This window comes from Rhinolophus sinicus, chromosome 16, assembly GCF_057876585.1.
Source record: "Rhinolophus sinicus isolate RSI-liver-muscle chromosome 16, RSI-T2T, whole genome shotgun sequence".
Classification (NCBI taxonomy): Eukaryota; Metazoa; Chordata; class Mammalia; order Chiroptera; family Rhinolophidae; genus Rhinolophus; species Rhinolophus sinicus.
In genome coordinates, this window is record NC_142516.1 from 149,749,258 (window position 1) to 149,768,788 (window position 19,531).

At 35.7% G+C, this 19,531-nt stretch overlaps 1 protein-coding gene across 1 annotated transcript in view; it reads right to left on the minus strand.

Annotated features, from left to right (window-relative positions):
• Positions 1-19,531, minus strand: part of RAP2A (RAP2A, member of RAS oncogene family) — a 36,933-nt gene that overhangs the window by 4,085 nt on the left and 13,317 nt on the right. The window lies entirely within an intron of this gene.

A 19,531-nucleotide genomic window follows, 5' to 3' on the forward strand; every position in this document is an offset into this window, starting at 1 on the left:
GGTAACAGCCCTGCTGAGTAAACAATTTATAATTGTCAGCATTCTACTATGCTCTGTAATACACAAAACTGATCACGTTCTAAGAGTTCCAAAATAAGAAAAAAGCTAGTAGAAATCATTAGGATGGAAACCATTAAATACAACTACACTCTATTCCTTTATAAAACTGTTATACATTAGTCAGTTGAAAGACAATTATGGTTCTTTTTCGCTTGAAAGGATTAAACATTTCAATCATTAACTCTATTTGATTTTCTCTCTTTCTATTCTTCCTAACTAGAACAGATGTGTTATAGACTAACGTTTGTGTGCCCCTCATTCATATGCTAAACCTAATCTCCCATGTAATCATATTTAGGAGATCAGGCCTTTGGGAGGTGAATAGGTCGTAACATAATTACTGCCCTTATAAAAGAGGCCGTCTTGCCCCCAACCAGCATGAGAGGACACAGTGAAAACAATCAATGAACTAGAAAGTGGGCCCTCACTAGACACTGAATCTGCCAGAGCCTTGATCTTGAACTTTGTAGCCTCCAGACTGTGAGAAATAAATTTCTGTTGTCTAAATTGCCTAGTCTATGGTATTTTTGTTATAGCAGCCAGACCAGACTAAGATAAAGTGTCAGTGAATAAACATGTTCGGAAAAAGCTCAACTAATAAAGATTCCAAATGATATGAAAAGAACAACAACAACAAAAAGATCCCAAATCATTCTGGAGCCATAAGATGATTCTACAATGGTTACTCATAGTATGAAAATACATGGTGCTACTCTGCATAATTATTTACTATTTTATTTATGTTTGTTCTAAGAAATGTTTATATTTTCATTTTGACTTTAAACATCATTTTAAAAGCTTTCTGTGATTTTAGTATAAATCAGTGTGTGTGTGTGTGTGTGTGTGTGTGTGTGTGTGTGTGTACTTTCCCCTAAGCAGAATGAATCTCTAATTTACAAAGGAAGTAAACTGCAAAACTGCCTACAAGTGAAGATAAATATGACTGGACACAGCTAATTTGTCAGAAAACTACCACATGGTCTAGAATTTACTGAGGCAGGATTCGTATAGAATTTTTCTCATTCAGGAAACTGAATAATAGGCAGGTAGTTAATGTTGGTGACAATACTTCCACAGTTTCATCATCCTGTCAAGATCATTCTCTCCACTCACGCTAAAGCAAACTAGATTCCCAACAGTGTCTCAGTATTTTCTCTGGCACTAGATCAAACTGAGACTGGTCTCAACATGAGGGCATACTCCAGGCAGTGTGCCATTTAGCAATCTGAAACATAAAAACATCCACAGTAAATCTAGACTTTGAAAATTATCATTTTGCAGGAAATGGCTTTGGACAACTCCAATTTATACCAAAGGATTTTATGAATTTACTGTATATCAACTGTGCCTTATGCTTTCTGGCCTCAGGTCATACTGAGGGCTCTGAACATATGACACAAGGGTTTTACACATCTTCCAGGACTCTTACGTACAATCAATTATGAGGACCCCTTGGCCTCTGGGTGGACAAATGACAGTGAGAAAGCAGTGCTACAAACACTGTGCGTCAGCTGCTTTGCATACAAGCCCTCTTGACCTGCTCTGGAGATGCTTGGCAGGGAGCTAACACTGCCCGTCGTGTCAGAACATTGTCAGTTCCTAATTTGTTTTACTTGTAAAGATATAACTGCATTTCATTTTTCTTATGAAAATCTGTATCTATATATATCTATATATCACAATGTGCTTTAAAATGCTTTGGCAGTGAAGTAAAATAAATCTTAATACAATTCAGTAAAATGTATCGGCTGATTTTAAGTTAAAAATTAATTTCAATCTCTATATTACTTAATAAAAAGAAAGGAATAAAACATCACTTTATATTAGTTAAGTGATAAATATACAATTTAACAAATACTGTTAGTTTAAATGCTGTACTCTTTCAGGTTTTATATGTAAAGAAATATTTATGTTTTTAATTAAAAACTACAAATAGGTAGATGTTCAAAACTTGTAAAAATATCAGAGTATGATACACCGTTTGAATTAAAAATCTGAATACATCTTACTAACAGATTCTCAAAAGGGCAACAAAACACTGCAAACATAGGTCCACATGGAACAGCATTTAATAATTGTTAAATGAAGATGGCAATTTAGTGAGTATCACAGAACCTGTCCATTATATCACTAACCAAAGTCAGTGGTCTTTTCTAGAACCAAGATGCTGAAGACACTAGGGAAATCCAGACTAATATCCTCAGGATTTTAATAGAATGAGTAAGATCTTCAGGAAAAAAAGACATTATGTGCATTTCAGAATACCAGTCAGTGATACATTTTTGTCTCTCTGTCTGTTAACCCTAAACTATGGGACAGTAGAAAAGATTCTAAACTAGGATTTGGAGGCTGTTTCCAGTCCTGCCACTGAGAGATTGCAAGACTGAGCAAATCATTTACTCTACTCACCTGTATTCCACTTCCTTGTCAGTAAAAAAGGGAATAAAAATAACTGTTACCACTTAACACACAAGGTTGCTGAAAAGGTCAAAGGAGATAATGTAGAAAAAACCCAAATACTCGGTAAATGCAGGGTGATGTTTCTTTTCCCTCCTGCCTGCTGATACGAGGCCTCAGCTTCAGCAAATGTTAAGAGCAGGAGAAACTGATCAAGGGAGGTGAGCAGCTCCTGAGGAGGAGCAAACCAAGTTGGGGTGCTGGTGGGGTGGGAGTACAGACAGGCAAAAGAGAAAGAGGTGAGAGTCAAAAGGAATAAAGCAGCCACGTGACGTCAGCCTATCCCCTCTCTAGTGGGCTCCGCAGTGCTGGGTACCACAGTAATGAGGAACTAGAAAGGCAGAGCTGCCTTCTCCAAATATGGATACCTGTGGGGAAGGAAATCCGAGAAGGTTTTCAGCTGAGATGATGAATTAGGCCCTATGTGTGGAGGTAAGATTTAGAGAAACCTGGGCCCTCCTTAAGGAAGATGAGTGAGAAGGAAGCAAAGCATTGTGTTGACAGAAGAGGGTGTGAGGAAACGGGTCTAGTTCTCTGCTATAGCAATGTGATGTATTAAGCAAACAAACAAAAACTCAGACCAAGTACTCCAGTCCCAGAACTGCCTCGAGCTAGTTCTGTAAATTTAGAAAACTAACGTCATCTCTTTGTTCCTTAGTTTCTTGAACTATCAAATGAGCCGGACTAGGTAATTTCTAAGGTGTTCTTAAGCTTTGAAGTTAAAAATCAGAACAGATATAGTGGGTCACTCCCATAATCAACACATATCCTTTACCGCGTAATTGCTGAGAGCTTAGCACTATTCTAAGAACAACATCCAACAAGCTGGTCTTTACAAGAGCTATGAAAGGGTACATCAAAAGTAAGGCCAAAATGTAGGGGAGAATCTCATCAGATTCCAAGGGGCCAAGAAACCAAGCAGCAAAGATTTTCAATTCTACACGCAGAGCAGCTACTGCCAGTGAGCTGACTCACAGGTGGGAAGGACTCAGGAGTTAGGCAGTGCATCTCAGTGACAATACTGTTCAAACACAAAAATGTGGGATTTAAAAAAATATATTTTATTTTTCAATTACAGTTGACATACAGTATTATATTAGTTTCAGGTGTACAACATAGTGATTAGACATTTATGTAACTTATGATCACCCCGATAAATCTAATATCCATCTGACACCATACATAGTTATTACAATGTTATTGACTATATTCCCTATGTCATAGTTTCCATCCCCATGACTATTATATAACTACCAATTTGTACTTCTTAATCCCTTCCCTCTCTTCTCCTATCTCCTAAACCCGTCCCATCTGGCAACCATCAAAACGTTCTCTATATCTGTGAGTCTGTTTGTTTGTTCACTTATTTTGTTTTTTAGATTCCACATATAAGTGAAATCGTATGGCATTTGTCTTTCTCTCTCTGACTTATTTCACTTAGCATAACACCCTCTAGGTCCATCCATGTTGTTGCAGATGGCAAGATTTCATTCCTTTTTATGGCTCAGTAATGTTCCATTGATGGACACTTAGATTACTTCCATATCTTGGCTATTGTAAATAATGCTTCAATGAACATATGGATACAGGATGTGTACGTCTTTTTGAGTTAGTGTTTTGGATTTCTTCAGATAAATACCCAGAAGTGGAATTGCTGGGTCCCTCTTTTGTCTCATTACAGCCTTTGCTTTAAGTCTATTTTGTCTGGTATAAGTTTTGCTACCCTAGCATTTTTTTTCATTTTCTTTTTCATAAAATATCTTTTTCTACCCCTTTACTTTCAGTCTGTGCATGTCTTTCAATTTGAAATGAATATATAAGGGCCCTGCCGTCTCATCATTCAGCCACCCTGCATCTTTTGATTGGAGCATTTAATCCATTTACATTTAAAGTAATTGTTGATAGATATGTAGTAATTGCCAATTTATTATTCATATTTTTAGTTTTTTTCCTTATTCTTCTTGAAGAAGTCCTTTTAACATTTGTTGTAATACTGGTTTGGTGGTGGTGAATTCCTTTAGCTTTTTCTTGTCTGGGAACGGATGGTTTTAATTATGTGAATACTAAAGGCTCTACTAAAAATTGCCACCGCTGCATTCCTAACTAGTAACAAACAAGCAATGTATCACATCCATTTAACACATATGTATCTGATAAGAGCCTACTATGTGCTAAATACTATTTTAGGTACCTTTGACACATCAATGAATGAAACAAAGATATCTGCCCTCACAATGATGATAGTCTAGTGAAGGAGACAGACACCGACAAACGTAAGTAAATTATAGGTTTACTAAAAGGCGTTAAGTGCAATGGAAAAAAACAATGTAGATCAGGAAGGGCTGGCTGGGAGCACAGGCACAATCTGAAATCAGATGATCACAGCAGGCCTCATTGGGATCGTGTCATGTGAGCAAAGACGTGAAGGGAGTGAGGGAATTCGCCAAGCAGGAATCTGGGGGAAGAGCATTCCAGGCAGGATATGGACAGGACAACGTGAAGGCTGGTGGGAGCATAGGTGGTGGTTCAAGGAACAGCACATGACCTGTGGGGTTGACTGTATAACCTCCTGCAGCTCCTGCAGCCAGCAACCCCACAGAGTAGGAAAGTTGCTCGTTTGAGGCTAAGCAGAATTTAGGCATCTGGGTAGCAGAGGTGGCCTCAGAAGACCAATGCGGCACTTATGACAGAGCCAACCATATTGTTGAGGAAGACTAGGCACTTGGTTAGTGGTGATGGCAGTTACTTTCATTCCATGTTCCATATTTATCAATAGTTTTGTGGGTTATCTTCATTTTTCCCCTTTTCTAAACACGTCGTCTGGGAATGAAGTTGAGGATGCAAAATTCTAAAAATATTCAGTTTATGTATTATTGTTAACCTGATCATGAGCAGGATACCACCTCGGTCCACATCTTAAACATCAGCTGGTTTCTCATCCACTTTAGCATATTTTCCTTGACATTTCCTTTCAGAGCATAATGAGGGTTATATAGTGACTGCTGCAGTGCAAACAACTTTATTTTAGTTTATAGTTTGTGGACAAACACTTGTTTCATTAACATGAATTTTCATATTGTTGACTGTATTCATGAGCATGATTACATAATCTATTAATAAATAAAACTAGTTCCTTTAAGCAGCTCTGCTTAATACACTGAACGAAACATCAGAAATACTGGCTCGAGCATCACTTAGCTATAAAATGTTGATGGGCTTCTCAGTGAGGTAGCTTTGTCAATGTGAATAGTTAAAAGTATCTGATGTGTTTATTAATGGACCTCATGTTGTTTCCTCCTTTTTGCTAACTGTCCTGATATAAGTATATGTGTCTATATATGTGCATGTATATTTTATTCTGGATGTGTCTAAGCTTCGCTGATAATCAAAATAACTTGAAAAGTAAAAAAAAAATTACTCATGCCCAGGCCCTACTTCAGAGCTACTCAATTTGAATTTGTGGGATGAGGGTCCACAATCCAATGAAGAATATATAATACATCTGTATCGACAAGCACTGAAGACTAGTTGCGAAGTTCAGCAGGGTTTAGGAAATCACTGGCCTAATCTACTACTTTGTGACCTGAAACAATATTGTATGTATACAGTTTTTGGTTTTATATTGTAGCAAGTCCAGAATCAATTCCATCTTCCCCTCATTTATTCACCAGTAAGTTGCAGGCAGATACCACTCCTGTCAGTTTCTTTAACTTCCTTTAGAGAGTGCTGTATTGTAGCATATTAAAAGAAGGCCATCTTTCCCATGCATTTTAAAATGCTGTTGTCTTAGTCACTTTTTCATAAACAGCTTGAAACACAATTCTCTTTGAATTCAGAGAGGAGAATCAAAAGATTTTTATAGGTACCCTTGTTCAATCTTCCATCCATTGTTAAAAATCTCATCTACCAGGAGTCTCAAGGCAAAATGCCAAAACACCTGATGCTTCAATCACTTCCATGACAACCTTACCAAATGGTTATGTTTGAACATCTTTAGTGATGCAGAACTTGCGTCTTAGGCAACCCATTTTGTCCTTTCTGTCAGTTCTGTTAAATGTTAATGTTAAAAAGTGTATCCCTATCTAATGAGTGAGCTGTAACCTGTAACGTCTCGTCCCTTCTCATTAGGTTCTAGTTCTCTCACCCTTTAGAACATAGAAATCTTTTCTCAAAATAAAAATAGGTTTTCTTCCTCCTCTCCTTGCTTAAATAATATATAATGATTAGAAGAAAAATTCCTGGCAGTATTTAAATAGAGAGGAAAAGGAAAAATATTCATAATCTTATCTCCATGAGATTAATCACTGTAACTATTTTGGTGTATATTCTTTCAGACTATTTTCCTATGCATAACTATATAAACATTGATATACATTTTTATAAAAAACTATACCAATTGTGTTTAGTAGCTTCAATTTTCATTTAATATCATGAAGCTTTCCATTTCAATGTATGATATACATTATAATGTATATGCAATACAATGATATATAAGAATGATATACAATATGATATGCATTATATTAAATGAAGTATTTCATTTTATAGAATCTATGCTGTAACTGTATCACACTTTAATTTCTCCTTCCCCATTAACGCATATGAAGGATTCCCATCCCCTAATTTTTCACTAACATAAAGAGCAATCTGATGAACTACATTTGTAAGTGTGATTTCTTCCCAAAGATATGCATAGTGTGTGTATGTAGCGCATCCTTTGAATAAGAAAAAATCACATTTCTACATTAGTTCATCAGATTGCTGTGCATACACACATACAAACAGTCTCAACTTACAAGCAGAAGTTTATACTAAAACCGAGAGTGCGTAAGAGTGCTTGTTTTCCCACCCCAGGATTGATATTTTTACCCTTTCCATGAAGTATTACGGCAGTTTTGAAGAAAGAGGGCTGCTCTGGCTAGGAGGTGAAGGCCCCCACCACAGCTGGCATGGAATAGCGGTGCTTCTTGTCGGGAAAGCGTGGGCTAAAGGAGGCTGCCCTCTGCCTCTCAGCTGCCTGGTTTTCAAGCGACTGTTTCATCTTAAAAGGGCATTCCTGGTAATTTAGCACGAGTAATGAAAGGAAACCACAATCCTTTTCTCTTTCTCTTGGTTTCATAAATGCACTGAAGAACAGAGAGAAATTTGTAAATATAATGTAAAAATTAAGAGAGTAATGATACTAAAAAGACATTCAAAGCCAATAGGGATATTCCATACTAATGTAAATAAAAATAATCTGCTTTCATAGAATTAAGAGCTGACACTGTATCAGAAGAACGGATTCCTAATAGTTTGAGTGTAAGGGACCAACTGATCATGACAATGTAATATGGGCATTTTAAATGTTGCATTAAAAAGCCATTTCGGGGAGAAAATATTTGCAAAAGAAACATCTGATAAAGGATTATTATCCAAAACATACAAAAAGTCTTAAAATTCAACAATAAGAAAACTTTAACAGATAATTAAAAAATGGGCCAAAGACCTTAATAGATACCTCACCAAAGATACATAGTTGGAAAATAAGCATAAGAAAAGATGCTCCACATCGTATGTCATCAGAGAAATGCAAATTAAAGGAATGAGCTACCACTACACACCTATGAAATGGCCAATATCCACAGACTGCTAACATCCGCGTTCAGGAGGATGTGGAGCGGCAGGGACTCTCACTCAGTGCTGATGGGATACAAAATGGTACAGCCACTGGGAAGACAGTTTGGTGGTTTCTTACGAAACTACACATACTCTTCCCAAACAATCCAGAATTCCCTGGTATTTACCCAAAGGAGCTGAAAACTTAGGTCTGTACAAAAACCTGCACATGGATGTTTATAGCCATTTTACTCGTAATTGCCAGAACGTGGGAGCACCCAAGATGCGCTTCAGTAGTTGGATGGATGACTAAACTGTGGTGCATCCAGACAATGAAGTATCTATTATTCAGTATTAAAAAGAAATGAGTTATCAAAGCAATGAATACACAAGGAAGAACCTTAAATGCATATTACTGAGTGAAAGAAACCAATATGAAAAGGCTACGTACTGTATGATTTCAACTACATGACATTCTTGGAAAAGGCAAAACTATGGAGACAGTAAGATCAGTGGTTGCCAGGAGGTGGGACAGATGCATAGGCAGAGCACAGAGGATTTTTAGGGCAGTGAAAATACTCTTTATAATACCAGAATGATGGCTACATGCTATATTACATTTGTCCAAATCCTCAGAATGTTCTAACACTAACAGTAGACTCTAAGGTAAACTGAACTTTTGGTACTATGATGTATCAGTGTTGGTTCATCAGTTGTAGAAAACGTCCCACTGTGGTGCAGGGTGTTGATAATGGGGGAGGCTATGCATGTTTGGGGTCAGGTACTATATGGGAAGTCTCCATCGCTACCTCTCAATTTTGATACGAACCTAAAATTATTTTAAAGAAGTACAGTCTTAAAAAAAGCCACTTGAGAACTTGTGCTGCAGCCAAGATGGTGTTAAGTCCACTAAAGCCTTTGCCTCCCACTGATTATAAATAAAAACTCAAAACAAAATACAAAACAAAAAACAAAAAACAAAACCCACTACTGAAAAACTCTGAAAAATAAAGAAAAGAAGGCAGACTGGGGAGGAGCGTCAACACCTGAAAAGAAGATCCATATGGAAGTGAGTTTCCTGGATTTTCCCTTTTCTCTGTGGCCTTAAGCTGAGGGTGGGTGGGCACTCACTTGTGTGCACACAGCCAAAATTCTGGGAGAATCTCTGTCTTTCTAACCAGAAGGTCAGGGTGGTCTCTGTGAGCTGGAGTATGTGTGTGTGGGGGAATCATCCTTTTCTTTTTTCTTTTACAGCTCACCCACAGTGGGTTCCTACCAGAGCTGGCATGGTAGGCAGTGCCAGAAGCTAAAACTTCATTAGAAATCTTTCTATCTACAGAAAGTGGGAAAAGGGCTTTTTAAGGTCTAAAGATGATGGGAGAAATCCCTAGTTTTTCTCCTCTTTTTTTCTCTGCCTACTTTGCCAGAAAGATGAGCCCAATGGTGATAACCATGTGGCAGTGCAGAAGGCTATCAATCAACTTTATCTAATTAACATTTATAGAACACTCCACCCCCCAAAAAGCAGAATACATATTCTTCTCAAGTGCACATGGAACATTAACTAAGATAGACCATATTTTTGGCTATAAATAAAAACTGTAACAAATGTAAAAGAACTGAAATGATACAAAATATATTTTCTGACTATAATGGAATTAAATCAGAAATCAGTAACAGAAACATTTGGATATATCTGAAATATTCCAAATATTTGGAAACTGAACCACACACCTCTAAATAATCCATGGGTCAAAGAAGACATCACATGGAAAATTAGAAAACATTTAATTGAATGAAAATAAAACATCAAAATTTGTGGGCTGCAGTTAAAGCAGTACACAAAGGAAAATTATTGCATTAAACGTTTATATTGAGAAGAATGGTCTCTAATCAATAACCTATGCTTCTATCTTAAGAAACTAGAAAAAGCACAAAATAAATTCAAATTAAGCAGAAGAACAAAGAAGAAAAATCAAAGGGACTGAAAACAGAAAAACAATATAGAAAATCATGAAACTAAAAAAGCAGTTCTCTGAAAAGATCAATAAAATTGATAAACCTTGAGCCAGACTGACCAAGAAAAAAAGACAACACAAATTAACAATACCAGAATGACAGAGGGAAAGCACTACAGACCCTACAGACATTAAGAGAATATGTTCCTAAAAGATGTATGTTGTTTCCAGATACAAACTGTTCATTTACTATGTAACATCAAAATCATTTGCCACTCAACTTTTACCTTGTTGAAGGTCTTTCCACATACTCTCAGATTACTCCTAACAAAAAGAGAATGCGAGTCTAACCTTCAACTTTTACCAAATCCTTGGACATTTATTATTTCTAAATGCTTGTGAATGATAATTACTCAACAATGTAAATAGATTTTCTTTTTAGCTCTTTCCAAATTGTTACTCTAATCAAGTCTTTAAAAGCCTTACAAAAATATTACATCACTGCACAAGAAGACTCAAATACTTTTTGATAGGAGGGACATTATAAATAAATAAAAGTTCCAACACTGTCCCTCCTTCTTAGGCCTTTCTAGGGAGGAAAAAGTAACTATTGTTTTATATTTCTCTACATGGTCTTTCCAGCATTATATTCTCCTTAGGCCAAGTGTTCCAACTTTAAAAATAAAATTGGGAAAATTCTAGTGTTTCAGGGGGCAGGGCAGAAGGTAGGAGGAAGCAACTGGTAAAGCACTGATTGTTCTGGCTTCATGTAGGGAAAAGACGAATGGTACCCAATATATACAAAGGCGATTGAAGGTCACTCAACCAATTCCTTGAAAAGTACAAATGGTCACAACTCACCTCATATGAAATAGATCATTTAAATAACCCTATAAGTACCAAAAAATCTCCAGGTTAAAAATGAAAAAATCTTCCCCCCAAAGAAATGTCTAGGCCCAGATGGTTTCACTAGAGAATTCCACCAAACACTTAAAAAAATTACCACCAATTCTACCCAATATTTTCCAGAAAAATAGTGGACAGAACCCATTCCAATTCATTTAAAAGACAGTTTTACTCTGATACTAAAACCAAAGATAGTAAAAAACCCTGAAAACTATAAACCAATATCCCTCATGAATGTAGATGCAAAAATTTTTAATAACATTTTAGCAAATACAATTCAGCAACATATAAAAAGAATTACATAGCAGGACCAAGTGGGGTGTATTTCAGGAATGCAAGGCTGGTTCAGTATTTGAAAATAAAATAAAACAATGTAATCTACCGTATTAACAGGCTAAAGATGAAAACTCACATGATCCTATCAACCAATACAGAAAAAGCATTTGATAAAACTCAATACCTATTCATAATGAAACTCTCAGAAAAATAGAAGGGGGTACTTCCTTGACTCGATAAAGCACATTTATTTAACTCTACAGCTACCATCATACTTAATGGTGAAAACCTGAATCTTTTCCTCTTAAGACCAGGAATATGGCAAGGATGTCCACTTTCATTACTGTTCTTCAATATAGCACTACAAGTTCTTGTCAGTGCAATAAGCAGTAATGCAAGGAAAATAAATAAAAGTAGAGACTACAAAACAAGACATAAACCTCTATTTGCTGGTGATATGATTATCTATTTAGAAAATCCCAAGAAAGCTACAAAAACATTTTAAAAATCCCTCCTAAAACTACTGAGTTCAAACCTTATATTTGACAAAGGACTAGTGTCTAGAATATATATTTTAAAAGAACCCTCAAAACTCAACAGTAAAAACAAACAGTCCAAATAGAAAATGGGCACAAGCCATGGATAGGTATTTCACTGAAGAGGATATGGATGGCAAATACATGAAAGAAGTATTCGGTACTAAGGAAATGTAAAATAAAACCGCAACGAGATTCACTTCTTAAGTATCAAAATGTCTAAAATGAAAAACAGTGACAACACCAAATGCTAGAGAGGATGCACAGAAACTAGATCACTTATACACCGATGGTGGAATGTAAAATGGAACAGCCACTTTAGAAAAGTTTGGCAGTTTTGTAAAAAATGAAACAGCTAATTACCATGCCACGAGATATTGCACCACTGGGCATTTATCTAAAAGAAATGAAGACTTACGATCACACAAAAACCTGTCCACAAATATTCAGGGCATCTTTACTCATTTTAGTATATGTGCTGCCGAAGCGAGCACGGCATCTTTACTCATGATAGACAAAAATTAGAAACAATGAAGATGTCTTCCAAGAAATGAACAGTTAAACAAACTGTGGAAATCCATACCAGGAATACTACTCAGCAATAAAAAGGAATGAACTGTTGATACACACAACACTTTGGATGAATCTCCAGGAAATTAAGTAAAAAGATCCAATCCCAAAAGGTTACATCCTGTATGATTTCACTTATATAGCCTTCTTGAAATCACAAAATTATAGGAAAAGAGAACAGATTAATAGTTAACAGGGGTTAAGGAGTGGGGACAAGTAGCTGTGGCTATAAAAGTGCGACATGAACGATCGTGTGGGGATAGAGGTGTTCTATATCTTGACTATCAATTCAATATTCTTTTAGTGATGTTACACAACAGTTTTTCAAGATGTTACTACTGGGAAAAACTGGAGTAAAGGGTACATGGACTTGATTATCTCTTACAACTGCATGTGAATCTACAATGATCTAAAAATAAAAATATTTAATTAAAAAATGTAATTATTTATATAGGTTATGCTTTCCAATAAAAAGAATCTGAGTTAAAAAAAAGAACATTTAAGTATAATTACGTTCCCAGTCAGTGCAAAAGGCAAAAAAGGTAAAAAAAAAAAAAGCAACACAAACAAACAAAAAATAAACATAATTTACAAACTGTTTAGAGATGCAAGATGGTTGTGGATCTAAGGCCAATCTATATACGGCAATCAATGGCGTTAGAATTAGAAAACAACTAGAAAATCCACTAAAATCATTTATAATAGTGCAAAATAATATCGGATATCGGATACCAGAAATAAATCTAATCAAAGATGTAAAAGATTTTCATGATGAAAATTACAAAACAGTGCTTAGAGAAATTAAAGACCTAAATAAGTGGAAGGATGTACTACAAAGTCTGATAATTAAGTTCACTAACTCATCCTAGAAAAAGTGCTACATACCTCATTGCTGCATATTATTATGGTCACCTTTGAAGTACTCCCCTTGGGAAGCTATGCAGTGATGCCAGCGCCTCATCTACCTTTCAAAGCAATTTTGGAACTCTTTTTCTGGAATGGCCATCAGAGTTGTCGTTGTATTACCCTTGATGTCCTGAATGTCATCAAAATGTCTTCCTTTCAATAGTTCCTTTATCTTTGGGTAAAGAAGCCATTGGGGGCCAGATCACGTGAGTAGGGAGGGTGTTCCAATACAGTTATTTGTTTCCTGGTTAAAAACTCCCTCACAAACAGTACCCTGTGAGCTGGTGCATTGTCGTGATGCAAGAGCCATGAATTGTTGGTGAAAAGTTCAGGTTGTCTAACTTTTTCATGCAGCCTTTTCAGCACTTCCAAATAGTAAACTTGGTTAACTGTCCAGTTGGTACTAATTCATAATAAATAATCCCTCTGATACCAAAAAAAGGTTATCATCATCACTGCAACAAGTTCGCAAACTTAACTGTCCAACCTCGTACATTCGCTGATTGGAAAATTCAACATTATTAACATGTCAATTCTCCATAGACTGGTGAATTCCATGTAATCCTAATCAAACGTAACAGCAGGTATTTGGCAATTTTTGTGTGTGTGTGGTAATTGACACATGATTTTTGGAAGTGCAAAGAATTCTATGGAAAAGCAAAGTATCTAGGAAAAAACAGTAACAAAGCTGGAGGCTTAGATCTGAGAAGAGAAAAATGGAACAGAATAGGAAGCCTAGAAATAAACCCACACGTACAGATTTGACTGATTCATAACAAAATGCATCTATAATTCACTGGTGAAATGGTCTATTAAATAAATGGTTCTGGGTCAACTGGATCTCCATATGCAAAAAAACACACAACAAAAACACTCTTGACCCACTATCTCATACTAGTCATAGAACGAAAGTCAGAGAATGAAAGTCAGATCATAAACCTTCTAGAAATAAATACAGAGGATGGATCTTCATAACCTTGGGGTGGAAATATATTTAAAAGGACACAAAGAATTAACCATAAAAGATGAATAAAATGTACTTCATTAAAACTAAGAATTTATGCTCATTAAAAGCATAAATTAAGCAGGTGAAAAGGTAAGCCAAAGATTGGGAAAAGGTACTTGCAATACATGCATCTGACAAAGGATTTCTATCCAGAATATATAAAGAACTTGTACAAAACCTAAGAAAAAGACAATACAATTTTTAAACAGGCAAAACACTTGAGTAGTATTTCTTACAAGATTCCCAAATAGTCACTAGCATATTAAAAGGTGCTGAACATCACTATATACCAGGGAAACAAAACTAAAATCACACTGGGGTATCACTAGAATGCTATCAGAATAGCTAAAATTAAAAAAAAAACTAACAATATCAAACATTGGCCAGGATGTGGAACAACTGTAACTCTTACTGGTGGAAGAGTACATTGGCACAACTACCTCGGAAAATCATTTGGCAGTATTTACTAACGCAGAACATACATACGCATTTGAGACCCAAGAATTCTACTCCTAGGTATACACCAAGAAAAAGAGCATATAAAAGATACGAGTGTACTACAACGTTCATAGTAGCATTACACATAATAATCCCTACCCAGAAAATATCCGAATGCCCACCCACAGAATGAAACCACGGAATATTCATACAAGGGGACTAGTGCACCTCAGTGAAGAATTAACAATTGTTATAAGCAACATGGATGAATCTCCCAAAGAGGGTGTTGAAGGACAGAAGCCAGAAGCTCAATAACAGGCAAAACTAAATGTGTTGGTCTGTGAGCATGGAAGTGTCCGGGCTAGAACATGAGGAAATCAGCGAAAATGTTGCTTGAAATGTCTGTCCTACACCTTCATCTGTGATTTGGTTATATAGCGTATGCACCTCAATAAAAAAACAAACTGAAATAGAAAAAAAAATCAATAAATAAGATAATTATTTAAAAGATTTCCTCATTAAAACAGGAGTAGTAAAAATAACCTTCAAGACAAAAACTGAGTGAGCATGCATGTTGGGGTTTAAGGTTATGGGGTTTAAGTTACATAAGTGCATGATTAAGTCAACCAGTTTATTACTCAGCTGAATACTGCTTATCAATTTTAAAGTTCTGTGCAAGTCCTATCATGTTTAATTTATGCTCATAACTGGCTAAAGACTGAAACAAAAGAAATATTAATACTAAAGTACATTATTGGAAATAAAAATGATAATTCTGAACATTTTCTTTACTATCAGATCTATAAATTGCATCTGTCCTATCACAATTCTTTTCAGGCATATGAAGATATCATGGTACTTTAAATATCCATGTTAGAAAAAAAAAATATGATGACTACATTGTATCTGGCTTTTTATTTACTAGAAATAGAGATTATCCACACAAGTAATGTATTATTTTAGGAGGAAGTGTTCGCAACTAGAAGCCTAAGACTTTGTCCTTTAGGAATCAAACGCAAAAATTGTCTGAATAAACCAGTTGATTCTTTTTTTTTTTTTTAAAGCACAATATCTAAGATATCCAGAATAATGTAGAGGAAAGCTGTCGTTGATATTTGATACTTTAATGTGTAGCTAAATTTCAATCAGCATTTTAATGTGCAGTCACCAAATCAAAAATATATCATCTAAAAATCTATAAACAAAAGTATGATTCTTCTTATATAATTTAAAGAGCAGGGAAAATGCAAGCTTGGACACATGTGAAGAGCACACAGCTTTCATCTATCAAAGGAACAAAGGTCTTCAGGCATAAAACATGCATTTTAACTTTAGTTGAGAGTTGTAATCTGAAACACGTGCATTAAGAAACAGGTCCATCTATTACATTAATACTTGAAAAGACTAAACTGAGTTAATTGCTCAGGAATTTGCAAGTTATTTGAACTGCTATGTAAATTCACATCTGGATGATAGGATATATCTTCTCAGTACTCCTTCATTTCAGAATTCTTGGCAAAAATGTTTATGAATTAAAATTCATATGTATCAGGTACAAAGTTAAAGTTCAATTACGAATACTTGTTTAAAGCTACCTCTGACTGAAGATTTAAAGATTCATCAAAGCTATGAAGAGCCAAGACTTTTTAAGAAGTTTTAAAATTAACAGAAGATTGTATGTCCCGGGAGATTTTTCTACTCTTGTAGTAAGATCTTAAAATATTCCTTATTTCCAAATCACTAAACGGTACCAAATAAAACTTAAAAAAGAAAACCACTGAATCTCTATCAGCTTTCTAGAAAGCTCAGGTTATCAGATCAATAGAATTAGCATTTCTTTTCTACAGCAATAAACAGCTTGGGGGAAGATTACATCAATTATACATTACATGTTTTAACTGGTTGGGTCAACTGGCATAAGACTGATTGGTGATGTCTATTAAAAAGGTTTTTTTTTCATTTGAACCAGGAGAAATAACAGGTGACAGATAGAAAAGACAAAAACAAAACAAATGCACAATGAAGAAAGGAGCTGGAAACTATCATTATTGGCAGAGATTATGGTGAATGATGAGCCAATGGAGAATGATGAGCTACAGATACTTTGACAAGATTCAAGCTAACACTGAAGTAAAAGAAGTTAGAAACAGGGTATCATGGTGGGAGCAAGGGAGAATGAGTGGAAAGGAAAAAGTCTTCAGTAGTCTCTAGTAGTAATCAGGTTTAGGATGAGAAGCTGTAACAACTAGTCTAGTACTGTGTTTTCCCGAAAATAAGACCTAACAGGACCATCAGCTCTAATGCATCTTTTGGAACAAAAATTAACATAAGACCTGGTATTATATTATATTATACCCAGTATTATATTATATCCAGTATTATATTACATTATATTATACTACATTATATATTATATTATATTATATTATATTATATTATATTATATTATATTATATTATATTATACCCAGTCTTATATGATAGTAAAATAAGACCGGGTCTTATATTAATTTTTGTTCCAAAAGACGCATGAGAGCTGATGGTCCGGATAGGTCTTATTTTCGGGGAAACACGGTATATACTGATCATAGGGGATGGGCAGAGCAAGAATTGGAGGTGAGAAAATCTGTCCCTTCATTTTCATTCCCAGTGCAAACACCCTTTCATTTCCAAAATAACTCATATCTGAGCTATGCAAGTCTCCCAATTATTCAAACTTCCAATGTCTCACCATTCTGTTCTATCCTACAGGGCACATTAATTGTCTTAAAACATTCCTTTTACACAGTCCTCTCCCCATTTCCCTAACCCACCACCTCTGAGAAATACGGGGTACTGTACGATGACCAGGTGAAGTCTATCCCTATGTTAACAGTCGAGGCTAACCACAATTTAGTCTCGGACTAAAATCAAGATGGAATGCACTGCAAGGGGGAGAGAACTAGATTTGGATTTAGAAGACCTAGAAATAAGTCCCAGCTTTGCTCTCGGACATGTCATGTGACCTTTCTGAGCATCAGGTTTCTTTCCTGTGAAACAGAAATATTAACGATACTTAGGTATTATGTTAAGGAAGATGATGGTGATAACTTTACTAATCTTAGCTGTCATCAGTAGAGCGTTTAGTAGGTACCAAACACTACACTAAGCAGGTCACATGAATTATCCATTGAAGTATTATGGATACTGTAAACTACTACAGAAATGCTAATTATTCTTTTCTAAATTCTCTCAAACCATTAGTGAGTTCTAGACTCTTAATTGTGGTGATATAGCTGTAAAAGTGTACAAAATTTTTTACTTAATATCTTATCTCCTATCTCTGGCTTCCATTCCCCTGGCAAAGATGGACAAACCTAACCATCTAGCCTGAAGATCATTAATCCTAATGGAAGAGATTTAAGAAAAACAGGACAGCTACTATTCCCTCTAATCAGAGGCTGACAATTTACCATCTTCTTTAAAACAGAAGTGTCTTTCTTTTCCTATTCATATTCTTGATCCAAATATTGCTAAGTCAAGTCACTAGATATGAGCCACTGCTCTGAAGCCCTAGTAATACAATGTGGAATAATAGTAATAATAATAATAATAATAATGATAATAGACAACAAAACTCTGAATAGAACTAGGAATCCTGAAATAAAGTCTTCTTTCTGCCTTAAGTCAGCTGCACTACCTTTGAAGTTAGATCTGGGACCTCAGGAAGGCAAGGGCCACGTATGCTTTCTATGCAGCTGTATCTCCAGTGCTGGAATCAATTCTTGACATAGGCATACAAAATAGAATGAGTTAATGAAGTGATGATATTCAAATATGACAGTTTTTGCATGCAGCCCATAGTGAAAATGCCACAGAAACAATGCAAACATATCCATGGTCACCAGGCTGAAAAAGCATTTTTGGATGTACACTGTCTACAATGTTTTATTTTTTATCCTTTATCATGCCTTGCATTAGATTCTGAAATGCTCAAACTGATTAGCAACATGGGGTCTCCAGAGATTTGGGAGGAAAATTGTGAAAATACAGAATGTAATGACCCAAAGGGACCTTTATTCATAAATTCAACAAGTATTTACTGAGTGTTTTCTATGTGCCAGGGGCTGGATATTAAAATTGAGCAGATTACCACCTAATACATGGATGAAGCTTTTTCTGTTAACATAAATTAGATGATATATGTTAACTCCTTCCTGAGCAATACACACCACAGGCAGAGCAGGGAGGAGGCAGTGCAGACTATTATAAGCGGCTGCAAAGGGCATACACATATACTTAGATTTTCTGCTGAAAACCAACTTTAATATGTTATATTCCTAAAATTAAATGTGATCTTAAAAATGCAGTTAGTAGTGTGTGGGCAGGAGCAGTAAAATGACACAGGATAAATTGTGAGGGCAGATGGTAGGTGCTTGCACCAATTTGCTGCCTTTTAAGAGTTAATTCATTCATTCACTTATCACTTACTTTCAATAAATATTTTTTAAGATTCTCAAAGAAAAATCCAAAGGATCAATAGTACTCTTTTATCAAGATAATTTCTAAAATATCAACATTTATCTAAAATATTTTATTTTTCCATGTAACTATTGTGGTATAAAAAACTACCCCAAAACTTGGTGGTATAACCATTTGTTCTATTTCATGATGGTGTGGGTCAGGAATTTGGACAGAGCTCAGCTGGGTGATTCTTCTGCTCCAAGTGGTATTTACTGGGCTCACTCAGTGGTGTTCACCCAGGGCTGGGCTGGGCTGGGTGGAGGGTCACAAATGGCTTCCGCACAGGCCTCCCCACAGGCCTCTGATCGGGCACTGCTA